This window comes from Urocitellus parryii, chromosome 5, assembly GCF_045843805.1.
Source record: "Urocitellus parryii isolate mUroPar1 chromosome 5, mUroPar1.hap1, whole genome shotgun sequence".
In the NCBI taxonomy this organism is placed as follows: domain Eukaryota; kingdom Metazoa; phylum Chordata; class Mammalia; order Rodentia; family Sciuridae; genus Urocitellus; species Urocitellus parryii.
In genome coordinates this window covers 159,946,995-159,959,448 of record NC_135535.1, presented here as the reverse complement: position 1 = coordinate 159,959,448, position 12,454 = coordinate 159,946,995, and positions in this window count along the sequence as shown.

The following is a 12,454-nucleotide window of genomic DNA, read 5'->3' as shown; positions in this document are numbered from 1 at the left end:
GTCTCAGTAATCAAAATATCTTCCGGGTCATTGGTCATAGTGAGATAGAAATTTAGGAACACAGAAACAAACACACACTTGAGTCTCAAAAGAAAAACACCCATGAACCATTACAATGTAAAATACACAACTGTAAGCAACCTAGTCCATACCTTGACCTTAGCTTGACCAGTGACTGATGAAAAAGCAACAAAACCACAAGATAACCACAAGGTATCTGGAGGAACTAAGTAGCAGAATTAAAACATGCAAGGGCAATGTGCAAGCTCATAGGAAACTGAAATTGTGTAACCCTACCCTGACTCCACCTCTAGTCAAGTCCCCAGCTACTCTATAAATAATAGAATCCCAGACTTAGACAGGCGCCACTCACTCACTCTCTCTGTAATCACCCGTACTCCCACTCTCCTTTATAATAAATCTCTTGCTCTGCAGCTGTTACCTCATGTGTCCTTAAATTCTTTTCTTGGTTGTGTCAAGAACCTGGTAGGTTCAAGTAGAGGTCTCCTCTGCCTCTGGAGAGACCTCCATGAACCTCCTTAAAGTGACAATAGAAAGTAAATCTATCCACTATACAAGTGCCATTCTCTAGTTTGAAGATGGTGTGGTTAGGTACAGCAGAAATTTCCTTCTAAAACTCATGAACTCTCTATTACAAAGCAGTTCAAGAATTCAAATCCTATTTATCCACTTCAAGATATGCATTTCTTTTTCTTCTTTTTTTTTTTTCAATGCTGGGATTGAACCCAGGGCCTGTGTATTCTAGGGAAGCACTCTACCATTGAGCTACAACTTCAGGCGCCCCATCTTTTAAATTTTGTTTTGAAACAGGGCCTTGTTAGTTGCCCTGTCTCAAACTTTTTTTTTTTTTTTTTAAGAGAGAGAGAGAGAGAATTTTTTAAATATTTATTTTTTAGTTTTTGGTGGACACAACATCTTTGTTTGTATGTGGTGCTGAGGATCGAACCCGGGCCGCACGCATGCCAGGCGAGCGCGCTACCGCTGAGCCACATCTCCAGCCCTTGTTTAATTATTTTATGACTTATTTAGTAGAGTGTGTTCCTCAATCAATTAATACTTCACTGGGAGTTTCCCAAAGTAAAAAAATATTCTCTAGCAATTTTTTGGCTATAATAATTATATCATCCTTCTGGCAAGGGAAAGATCCTACCTATACTGAAAACATACAAACTATTACAAGTACATATTGATAACTCATAGATGTGCGCAATTGAATGAAGTTCATCTGTATGTTCAAATAGCCCTGATGGTGGGAAAATTATTCCTGCAACCACTTTCACTATTTTTTTTTTCAGGATTATGGGTATGACAAGGCAGACAAAATTACGGATTTGGATAACCACTTTTGAAAAGTTTCCTCACCAATGTTTTATTAGGACCAAAATAATTTTTTATTTGTTCTTTTTTTAGATATGCATAACAGTAGACTGTATTTGACATATTACACATGCATGGAGTATAACTTATTCTAATTAGGATACCATTCTTGCGGTTGTACATGATGTGGAGTTTCACTGGTCATGTATTAATATATGAACATAGTAAACTTATGTCTGATTCATTCTACTTCTTTCCTATTCCCATCCCTCTCCCTTCCCTTTATTCCCCTTTGTATAATCCAAGGCATTTCTATTCTTCCCTCCCCAAACCTTATTGTGTGTTAGTGTGGGGAGCCACTCTGAATGATTCGTGTCATCCATCATGGAGAGGAGAGGCTTTGACTGTCACTACATCTCGTAATGACTTGGACATTGCCTCAATCCTGGAAGTTTTAGGATGTGTCTTCAGATGTAGGCATCTCCCTAAGGCCCTTAGGTAGAATTACACTCACATGTCCCTTGTAACTCCACCCTCCACTACTTCTTACCTTTTCTAGATAGAACTTTCTAAGAATGAGGGTCCTCCCAATAAAAGCCACTTCTGAATTCTCTCTCTCTCTCTCTCTCTCTCTCTCTCTCTCTCTCTCTCTCTTTCTCTCCAGCCTCTCATGACTATCCCTTGCTCTCCCATTTGGGGAGCTTGAGGCCGAGAGCAGAGGAGCCGTCCTGAAACTTGTGTAAAGGTAAAGAGTGTGTCTGTGTTTTATTTGATGTCCCTGGAAATTCACATGAGCTACCTTAAGTTCAGCTGCCCCTGCTAGTAGAGAGCAGCATGTTAACATCCATATATCAGAGAGAACATTCAGCCTTTGTTTTTTGGAGATTGGCTTATTTCACTTAACATGATAGTCTCCAGCTCCATCCATTTAGTAGCAAATGCCATAATTTCATTCTTCTTTGTGGCTAATATTTCATTGTGTGTTTATACACATTTTGTTTATCCATTAATCTGTTGAAGGGTACCTAGGTTTGTTCCATAATTTTGCTATTGTGAATTGAGCTGCTATAAACATTGATATGGCTGCATCACTGTAGTATGCTGATTTTAATTTCTTTGGATATAGACAGAGGAGTGAGATGGCTGTGTTAAATGATGGTTCCATTCCAAGCTTTCTGAGGAATCTCCATACAGCTTTCCAAAGTGTTTGCACTAATTTGCGGTACCACCAACAATCAACAAGTGTACCTTTTCTCCAACAGCCTCACCAACATTTATTGTAACTTGTATTCTTGACAATTACTATTCTGATTGGAGTGAATGGAATCTCAGTGTGGTTTTAATTTGCATTTCTATAATTATTAGAGATGCTGAACATTTTTCACATATTTTTGACCATTCATATTTCTTCTTCTGTGAAGTGTCTGTTCATTTTTTTTGCCCATCTATTGATTGGGTTATTTGTTTTTTGATGTTAAGTTTCTTGATTTCTTTATTGATCCTGGAGATTAATGCTCTATTTGAGGTGTGGATGGAAAGATTTTCTCCCATTCTGTAGTCTCTCTGTTCCTATTTTTGATTGTTTCCTTTGCTGTGAAGAAGCTTTTTAGTTTGATATCATCCCATTTATTGATTTGTGATTTTACTTCTTGAGCTTTAGGAGTCTTGTTGAGGAAGTTGCTTCTAAGCCAACATGATGGAGAGTTGGGCCTACATTTTCTCCTAGTAGGCATAGGGTCTCTGGTCTAATGCCTAGGTCTTTGATCTATTTTGAGTTGAGTTTTTTGCAAGTTGAAAGACAGGGGTGCAATATCATTCTGCTACATGTGTATTTCCAGTTTTCCTAGCACCATTTGTTAAAGAGAATATTTTTTCTCCAATGTATGTTCATGGCACCTGTATTCAGTATGAGATAACTGTATTTATGTGGGTTTGTCTCTGTGTCTTCTATTCTGTTCCATTGGTCTTCATGTTTGTTTTTGTGCCAATACTATGCCATTTTTGTTACTATATCTCTGTAATATAATTTAAGGTCTGGTATTGTGATGTCTCCTGCTTCACTTTCTCACTAAAGATTGCTTTGGCTATTCTGGGCCTCTTGTTTTTCCAAATGAATTTCATGACTGCTTTTTCTATTTCTATGAAGAACATTATTCTTTGAAACTAGTATCACCCTGAGACTAAAAACGAACAAAGACACATCAAAGAAAGAAAATTTCACATCAATATCTCTGATAAACATAGATACAAAAATTCTTAATAAAATACTGGCAAAATGCACACAAAAACATATAAAAAAGATAGTGCAAATTATCAAGTGGAATCCCAGGAATACAAGGATGGTTAATCCCAGGAATACAAGGATGGTTCAACATGCAGAAATCAATAAATGTAATTCATCACATCAAGAGACTTAAAGACAAGAATCACATGATTATCTCAATAGATGTAGAGAAAGCATTTGACAATATACTGCATCCACTCATATTCAAAACACTAGAAAACTAGGGATAGTAGTAACATCCCTCAATGGTGTAAAAACTATATGTTAACTCAAGGCCAACATCATTCTAAACAGAGAAAAACTGAAAGCATTCCCTCTAAAATCTGGAAAAAGACAAGGATGCCCTCTTTCATCACTCCTATGGAGCCTAGTCCTTGAACTCTAGCCAGAGCAATTAGGCAAGAGAAAGAAATTAAAAGGATATGAATAGAAAAAGAGGAGCTCAAACTATCTCTATAGCATGGCAACATGAATCTGCATTTAGAAGACCCAAAAAATTTCACCAGAAAACTCCTAGAACTCATAAACAAATTCAGCAAAGTACATGAGATAAAATTAATACCCACAAATCAATTGTGTTCCTATACACCAATGATGAATCAACTGAAAGAGAAATCAGGAAAACTATCCCATACACAATAGTATAAAAAAATACCTTGAGAATCAGTCTAACAAAAGAAGTGAAAGACCTCTACAATGACAACTACAGAACACTAAAGAAAGAAAAGAAAGGAGAACTTAGGAGATGCAAAGATCTCCCATATTCATGGAAAGCAGAATTAATATTGTCAAAATGGCCATACTACCAAAAGCACAATGCAGAATTATTTTATATGTCTCATGGTAAGTAAGAGAATGAAATACTCAGAGGAGTGATACTTGTAGAGATTTTAGAAGTAACAAGTGGGCCTTCTGGGCCCTCCCAGAATCCCTCTTGTTATCCAATTGCGTTTTTCAATTTCTGGGCATCATTTTTATTCTGAGGAATGTTTTTGTTGTTGTTGTTTTGTTTTGTTTTTGATGGTGGAGGAGAGTCTCACTGTAGAGTTGCCCCAGTTTGGTCTTGAATTCATGATTCTCATGACTTACCCTTCTGAGTAGCTGGGACTAGAGGTATATGCTACTATATCTGATACATGTTGGATTTCTTTTATGTCTTTCAGATGGACCTTATTCAGGGCATACAACTTACTTGATAGAGTAATTTCAGGGGTGGCAGCCTTAGCATGAAAATCTACCACAAAATCTTGATATTTAGGGTTAGTTTTATGAGTAAAGTTTTCTTTCTTTCCTTCTATATTCTTCCTTCCTTCCCTCCTTCCTTCCTTCCTTCCTTCCTTCCTTCCTTCCCTCCTTCCTTCCTTCCTTTCTCTTGGAAACTAGGGCTTGAACCCAGGGCTATTCTACCACTGAGCTACATCCCCATTTTTTATTTGAGACAGGATCTCATTAAGTTGTTGAAGCTAGCCTTAAACTTGCAATCTTTCTACTTCAGTCTTCTGAGTAGCTGTGATTACAGGCTTGTGCCAATGTGCCTAGCTTCAATTTTTATAACAACTATTTGTGAAGGCAACAGCAAGGCAAAGAGGAGATCAACAACTTGAGGTACTTTTTTTGGGGGGGGGGGGTACCAGGGATTGAACTCAGCAGCACTCAACCACTGAGCCACATCCCCAGTCCTATTTTGTATTTTATTTAGAGACAGGGTCTCACTGATTTGCTGAGCACTCCACAGTTGTTGAGGCTAGCTTTGAACTCATGATCCTTCTGCCTTAGCCTCCTGAGTCCCTTGGATTACAGGCATGAAGCACCGTGCCTGGCCTGGGGTATCTTTTTTTTATAGGTATACCATTTGATGCTAAAAAAAACCCTTTTTGTTTCCACAATATACCAAAATCATAAACTATAAATGTATATTTGCTCTCAGTATATATTCTGACAGTCTTTAGCTATTTTATAGGCATGAGTAATTCTGCTAGTTGAGTTAAAATGAAGGAAAAAAAATAAAATAAAATGAAGGAGCACTTCTTTCTAGTAATTCATGTTGAATTGTAACTACCTATCCAACTTCAGGAATTTTCCTTCAGAGTTTTCAGCAAAGGAACCATCATATAGAGTGCCAATTCTGGATCAGTAAATGGTGTTTCTTTTTTTTTTTTTTTCAGAGTAGAAATTAGAAGTTTATTAAAGGACAGCAGAAAAGACTTCTCCCGGAGGAAGAAGGGGACCCAAGAAGTGGAATCCCAGTAAATGGTGTTTCTTACAAATATAATCTAGAAGTCAAATTCTGGGAAACCAATTTGACACAGTTGTAAGTCTCTCTTTAATCAGGCAAATTAAGGTAAACAAACACAAAAACAAAGGCATGGTAACACACACCTGTAGTCCCAATTACTTAGGAGGCTAAAACAGGAGGATTGCAAATTCAAGGCTACCCTGTACAATTTACTGAGATATTGTCTTAAAAAATTTTTTTTTAAATGTAAAAAAGGGTCAGGGATATAGCCCAGCACTCTTGCCTAGCATGTGCAAGGCCTGGGCTCAATCTCCAGTAATATAAATAAAACAAAATGAAACAACAACAAACTCATTAAAGGGTACTAGGTTCAGAGAATTATGGAGAGGAACACATAGGCTACAGGGAACTAGAAGGAGACTCTTACATGATGTAAGTCTGCTACCCAAAAAGTGTTGGGTATTTTCAGTCTTTTGGATGCTTTCTATGGCATGAAGAACCTGCAGATGTAAGTTATTTCCCTGAACAAGTTCCAAGGAAGATTTTGGTAGCTGTTACTACTACTTTTGAACAATTTGGCTATTAGGTTAAATCACAGGCTATAAGTTACAGGTTTACTTTTTTTCTCCAAGTCCTTGAGTGAGGATAACCAAAACCTGAATATTTTATTCATGGACAATGTGAAAATTTAGGATAACTGGGATATCCTAATGTGGGTAGATTTTGAGGTGGTAGTGGTAGAATTTAAAGCCAATTTAAATAAACTGAGGGCTTCCTCATGTTTGTTTTTCTGAGAAAGATATTCCTGAGTGCTATTTTTTTTTTATTTTATGTTTACAGAGTGGTGAAACAAATAAAGAAAAATTGGGAACCCGGGACTGCTGAAAAATGAAAGTAATCCTTTGAGTAATCTCTTAGTCATAGGTCTAGGGTAATTTTGGATAGTATTTAACATTTCTGAAGACAGAAACATTCCTTTTGCAGATAATTCGTGATCTAGCTAGTATACTATCTCTTGTGAGCATTGGAGATTATTCTGAGGGATCTTGTGGCCCTTGTAAACAAGTTGTTATAACAGATACATTAAGTTGAATTTCAAGTCTTTTTTAGATGCAATACAAATAAGAAAAATTTCTACAAACTAAAGCAAGATAGGATTTCTGGGAAATTGCTGGGTTTTAAAATATTGGTGTATAAATTTCAAAAAGTATGAATTTCCCTGAGACATTACTGTCCAGGAATACTGTTGATTATTATTATGTTTTGGCAGTACTAGGGGATTGAAATGTTACGGGCCAGGCTATATAGGCAATGACCAAAAAGATTCCATTCACCCTGAGACTCCACATCATGTAAGAAATGCTTCTTCATGGGAAAACCCTGCCGCTGTACCCATCAATAGTTGCTTAGAATAGCATGTTTGGCAACACAAAATGGCAATTCTTAGATCTCATGCAATTTCACCATAACATTTTGGAGGCCCCACCGAGATGTTATAGTGAGATTGCAATTAATCACTGAGTTGATCTTAAAGCAGGAGATGGAATCTTTATTCACCAGTTTGTGGTCCAGATCCACCAGCTGGTGGGCCAAGGGGTAAGCTGCAAGTTTATAACCTTCGGCCCCCTCCTGAGGTTTGAGTACACCTTTTATAGTCCAAAACCATATTAATAATAAGTGGCTGTTTCTATGATTTCGAACCATAAACAAACTCATGAAATTTAAAATTATTAGCAGAAGGGGGAGTGGGTCAAAATGTCCCTAGTTGAGTACAAATTAAAGAAAGAATGATTACAAACGTCTAGACAATCAGTCTCTGATAGGGTACATTGTCCAAGAAAAATGAGAACCAAAGAGAGAACAATTTTACATTGTATAAGAATTACCATTTTGTGTGGCCAAACATGCTATGCTAAGCAACTATTGATGTGTACAGAGGAGGGGCTTTCCCATGGGAGAAGTATTTCTTACCTGATGTGGAATCTCAGGGTAAATAGAATCTTTTTGATCATTGCCCATATATCCTGGCCGATAACAGAATTCAGGGCCTTGCACATACTAGGCAAGTACTCTACAATAGCTACATCCTCTGCCTGGGTTTTTCAAAGTTAAGCCAAGATTCCTGCAACTGTTGTAATTGTAAGGTCATTAATTGGTTCAATGGGTACTGGGATTGAACCCAGGGGCCCTTGATGGTCTAATGCCCTTTAAAATTTTTCTACTATATGCTGCAGTTCTGTTAGGGGAGTTACTATCCATTCTGTTTCTTTAGTAAGTCATTTATTTCTGTGTGCAGTCCATTAATAAAATGTGCTGATAAAGCCACTTCATCATCTTGGTTTTTAAGGCCAGAGTAGTTTTTGTTGAAAACTTCTAGCCAGAGTTAATAGTCTGTAGAAGATTCATCCTTTTTTGGTTTAAATATTCAATTATGACCCAGTCTATTTATGGGAAATATTTCAGGGTAGCTTATAATACTGTGTTGACCCATTTATCTTGCCTTGCATATTCCCTCTTTTGATCTTCAAGGTTTCTAGTTGGATTATTCCTAAGGGTCTTTTTTTTTTCCTAGCTATTTTCAACAGCCCCTGTGCCCACTATCACATGAACAAATTGATATAAATCCTGGAACCCTGAGTCATAGGCCCTTATAATCATTTAAAATTTTCCGTAAACTTGCTTGGCCCTTTATAGGGTTAGGGAAGTCTTTAAAAGGGCTCAGAATTTTGCAGAAGACACAATGTTTATATTCAGCTGTTGCAGGCACTGCAAAATTTGAAGTTTATTTGAGGTTCTAATTTTTAGGGGAAGCTGGTATTGAGGAGGCTCAAATGGAAAGGGTGAGAGATCAAAGGGTTTAGTAGATTTAGAATAATCAAATACCAGAGGACAGAGAGCAATGAAGGGTTAGCAGAAGGCTCTATAGTGTTAATCTGAGTTGTAGCCTTTAATTTTTTATTCATGTGCTGCAAATATTCTTCTAGAGAGATTATGGTAAGTAAATCTGTCTTTGGAAGTTCCTTCATACTAGAGAATATATCACATTGTCTCTGAGAGGTCCTGAGGATATTACAAATTGAAGTATTTCTGTCTAAATTGAAAGTTGCTTACAGTGGGCTCTGCAATTTCAGATAATCCTTTGTAAAGTTCACCATTTTTCCAAAAAGGCACAAATTCCTGTTCTGTAGTGGGAATACATGAAGGACACAGGTTAAATGTTTGTTCAATCCTGGGATTGAACCCAGGATCCCTCCACCACTGAGCTACATCTGCAGCTCTTTTCTTCTTCTTCTTTTTTAATTTTAAATTTTTAAAAAAGCCTGGCCTTGAACTTGTAATCAAACTGCCTCAGCCTCTATAGTTGCTGGGTTATGTGCCACCATGCCTGCAAGAAGCAAGGGTTTTGGGGGAAAGTGGAGAGAAGGTCTTGGAGAAAGTGGAACCCATCTTTACTTTAGATTCCTTACAGCACCTCTAGTTTATGGAGGCCTAATAGTTTTATTGCTGTGTAAGAACCCAAGGAATCATAGCTTTAATCTCTTTTCTTCGTGTGTGTGTGTGGGGGTGGTGGTGGTGGTGATGGGGATTGAACCCCTGGCCTTATGTATGCTAGGCGTGTGCTCTTGCCCTGAGCTGCATTACCCATCCTCTAAGAACTTACAGAGGAAAAAACAAATAAACAAATAATCCTCCCCATAAACGATCGATAATCAAAATTACACTGTACTGCTTGAGACCAATGCTGGAAGCTAGAAGACAATAGTGCAATCTTAAAAATCCTCAAGAAAAAGTGTTTCTAATGAAGACTTCTATACCAAATCATACTACTAATTAAACATACACCTGAACTAAGGACAATTTCGGACATATTACATCTCAAAAACTTTGCCTTCTTTCTCAACAGGCTACCAACTGAAATGAAAGGATAAAAAAAGAAATATCCTTTAAAAGCAAGGAAAAAATCGAGAACAATGAAGACAGAATCCAGACACAAGGAGAACCACAGTAAAGAGGTGAAAGGAATCCCCACAGCAATGAAAGTGTTAGGTAGTAGCTAGCAATGAACATGACAAGGTTCTTTAAATTACTTTAGGATCTTATTTAAACTGCTTTCATTTTGGCTGAGAAAGCAAAGTGTGGTAGTTAATTTGTAGAAAATAGAAGCAAAGGAAATAATGGGGAAATATGTCAAAAGAAAAGGATTAATAGGACACCAGCCTGCATGGGGCCCAGCCTCACAGTAGGCCCGGGTTCATCCCACAACTGGCACACACCCGCCCAAGCCCAGCCTCTGGCAAAGGACTACTTCTTTCGACCATCAGACTACCTCAGGAGCCCAGGTCGGGCCCAGATCTGCCCACACCGACTTTTGTAGAACCCAAGTCCAGGGTAGGTCCAAGTTTGCCCCCCACCCCCACCTGGGAGCCCAAGCCTAACCCACTATTATCTTGGGACACTGCAGTCATTGCCATAGCCTTCCCCACGCAGTAGCCCCTACCTTTTTGACAACAGACAGGGCCTAGAAGCAGCTGCATCTCAGAGCAGGCATCCCAAAGAGAGCATGAGGCCCACCTTTTCAGCCCCATCTCTGTGAGACATAGCTTCCATCTTGGGGCACCTCCACTATTATCTTGAGTTATCTCAGTTATCGAAGCCACCACCTTTAGTGGCAGTAGCATACGTTGAGGGACATCTGCAGGGTCTGGAAGCCCAACATCAAGGTGAGATACAGACAATTGCATGGGTACTATAAGAATATAGGTTAGAATCTGTAATATCTCAGATCCACACTGCATGAAGGAAGATACATAGACAATATGAAAAAACAAGGGAGGAAAGTGCCCCAAACGAACAAGGATACTAAAGTAACAGAACCCATGGACAGCAGTTGATGAAATGTCAGAGAAGGAATTCAGAAGATTCATAATTAAAATGATCTGTGAATTAAGAGTGACATAAATGAGCAAATACAGGCAAAAATTGATCACTCCAACAATGAGATAAGAGAGCAAATACAGGTAGCAAAAGATTACTTCAAGAGAGAGATAGAGACTCTGGAAAAAAAAGTCAGTCAGAAATCCTTGAAATGAAGGATACAATAAAGCAAATAAAAAACTCAATAGAAAGCATAACCAACAGACTAGATCACTTAGAAGAAAGAATGTCAGATAATGACAAAGTATACAATCTGGAAAATAAAGTTGACCACACAGTGAAGATAGTAAGAAACCATGAACACAACATCCAAGAATTAAGGGACAGCTTCAAAAGACCAAATCTAAGAGGTATTAGTATAGAGGAAAAAGGCACAGTTTCAAACCAAAGGCATGTACAATCTCTTCAATGAGATAGTGTCAGAAAATTTCCCAAGCACGAAGAACGAATTGGAAAAACTAAATACAAGAGGCTTACAGGACACCAAATGTACAAAATTATAACAGATCTACACAAAGGCACGTATAATGAAAATGCCTAGCATACAGAATAAGGATAGAATCTTAAAAGCCCCAAAAGAGAGGAATAAGTTTACATTATTGGGGGAAACCAATTCGTATCTCAGCAGATTTTTCAACCCAGACACTCAAAACCAGGAAACTGTGGAACAACATATACCAAGCTCTGAAAGAACATGGATGCCAACCAAAAATCTTATACCTGGAAAAATTAAGCTTTAGATTTGAATAAAATCATGGCATTTTCAGGTAAATGGATGGAGTTGGAGAAGATAATGCTAAGTGGAGTTAGCCAATCCCTCAAAAAAGAAATGCTGAATGTTTTCTCTGATATAAGGAGGCTGATTCATAATGGGGTAGGGAGGGGGAGCATGGGAGGAATAGATGAACTCTAGATAGGGCAGAGGGGTGGGAGGAGATGGGAGGGGGCATGGGGTTAGAAATGATGGTGGAATTGATGGACATTATTATTCAAAGTACATGTATGAAGACACCAATTGGTGTGAATATACTTTGTATACAACCAGAGATATGAACAATTGTGCTCTATATGTGTAATAAGAATTGTGGGGCTGGGGTTGAGGCTCAGTGGTAGAGTGCTCGCCTAGCATACATGAGGCACTGGGTTTGATCCTCAGCACCACATGAAAATGAAATAAAGATATTGTGTCCACCTACAACTCAAAAATAATTAAAAAAAGAATTGTAATGCATTCTGCTGTCATCTGTAAATTTAAAAATAAATTAATTAATTAAATAAAAGGATTAATAGGACTAATTCTTGACAGGGTCCATTGAGGTTGATGTGAAGCTAGGAATTATAGCTATAGGTGTCTCTGTCTGGGAAGGAAGATTCCTTTAGCAGTTCAGGCACACTAAGGTAACTTCTGACTGGCTACTCACCCAAGTGCCCACATTAACATGGGATTCACTTGTAGATGAAGACCCCCTAAATAGGAGGGCCACCATGACAGTTCCAGAGAGGACCGACTAAGGGAAAAAACCTGACCGGAAGGAGGAATTAAACACCTAATTGGCCAAGAGAACAGAAGGTGTTCCTGAGTTCTCCAGGTAAACATCAAATAGTAATGAATTTGGAGTCAGAATTGTCTCCTTTGTCATTCTCTGCTCAGAGATGGCCCA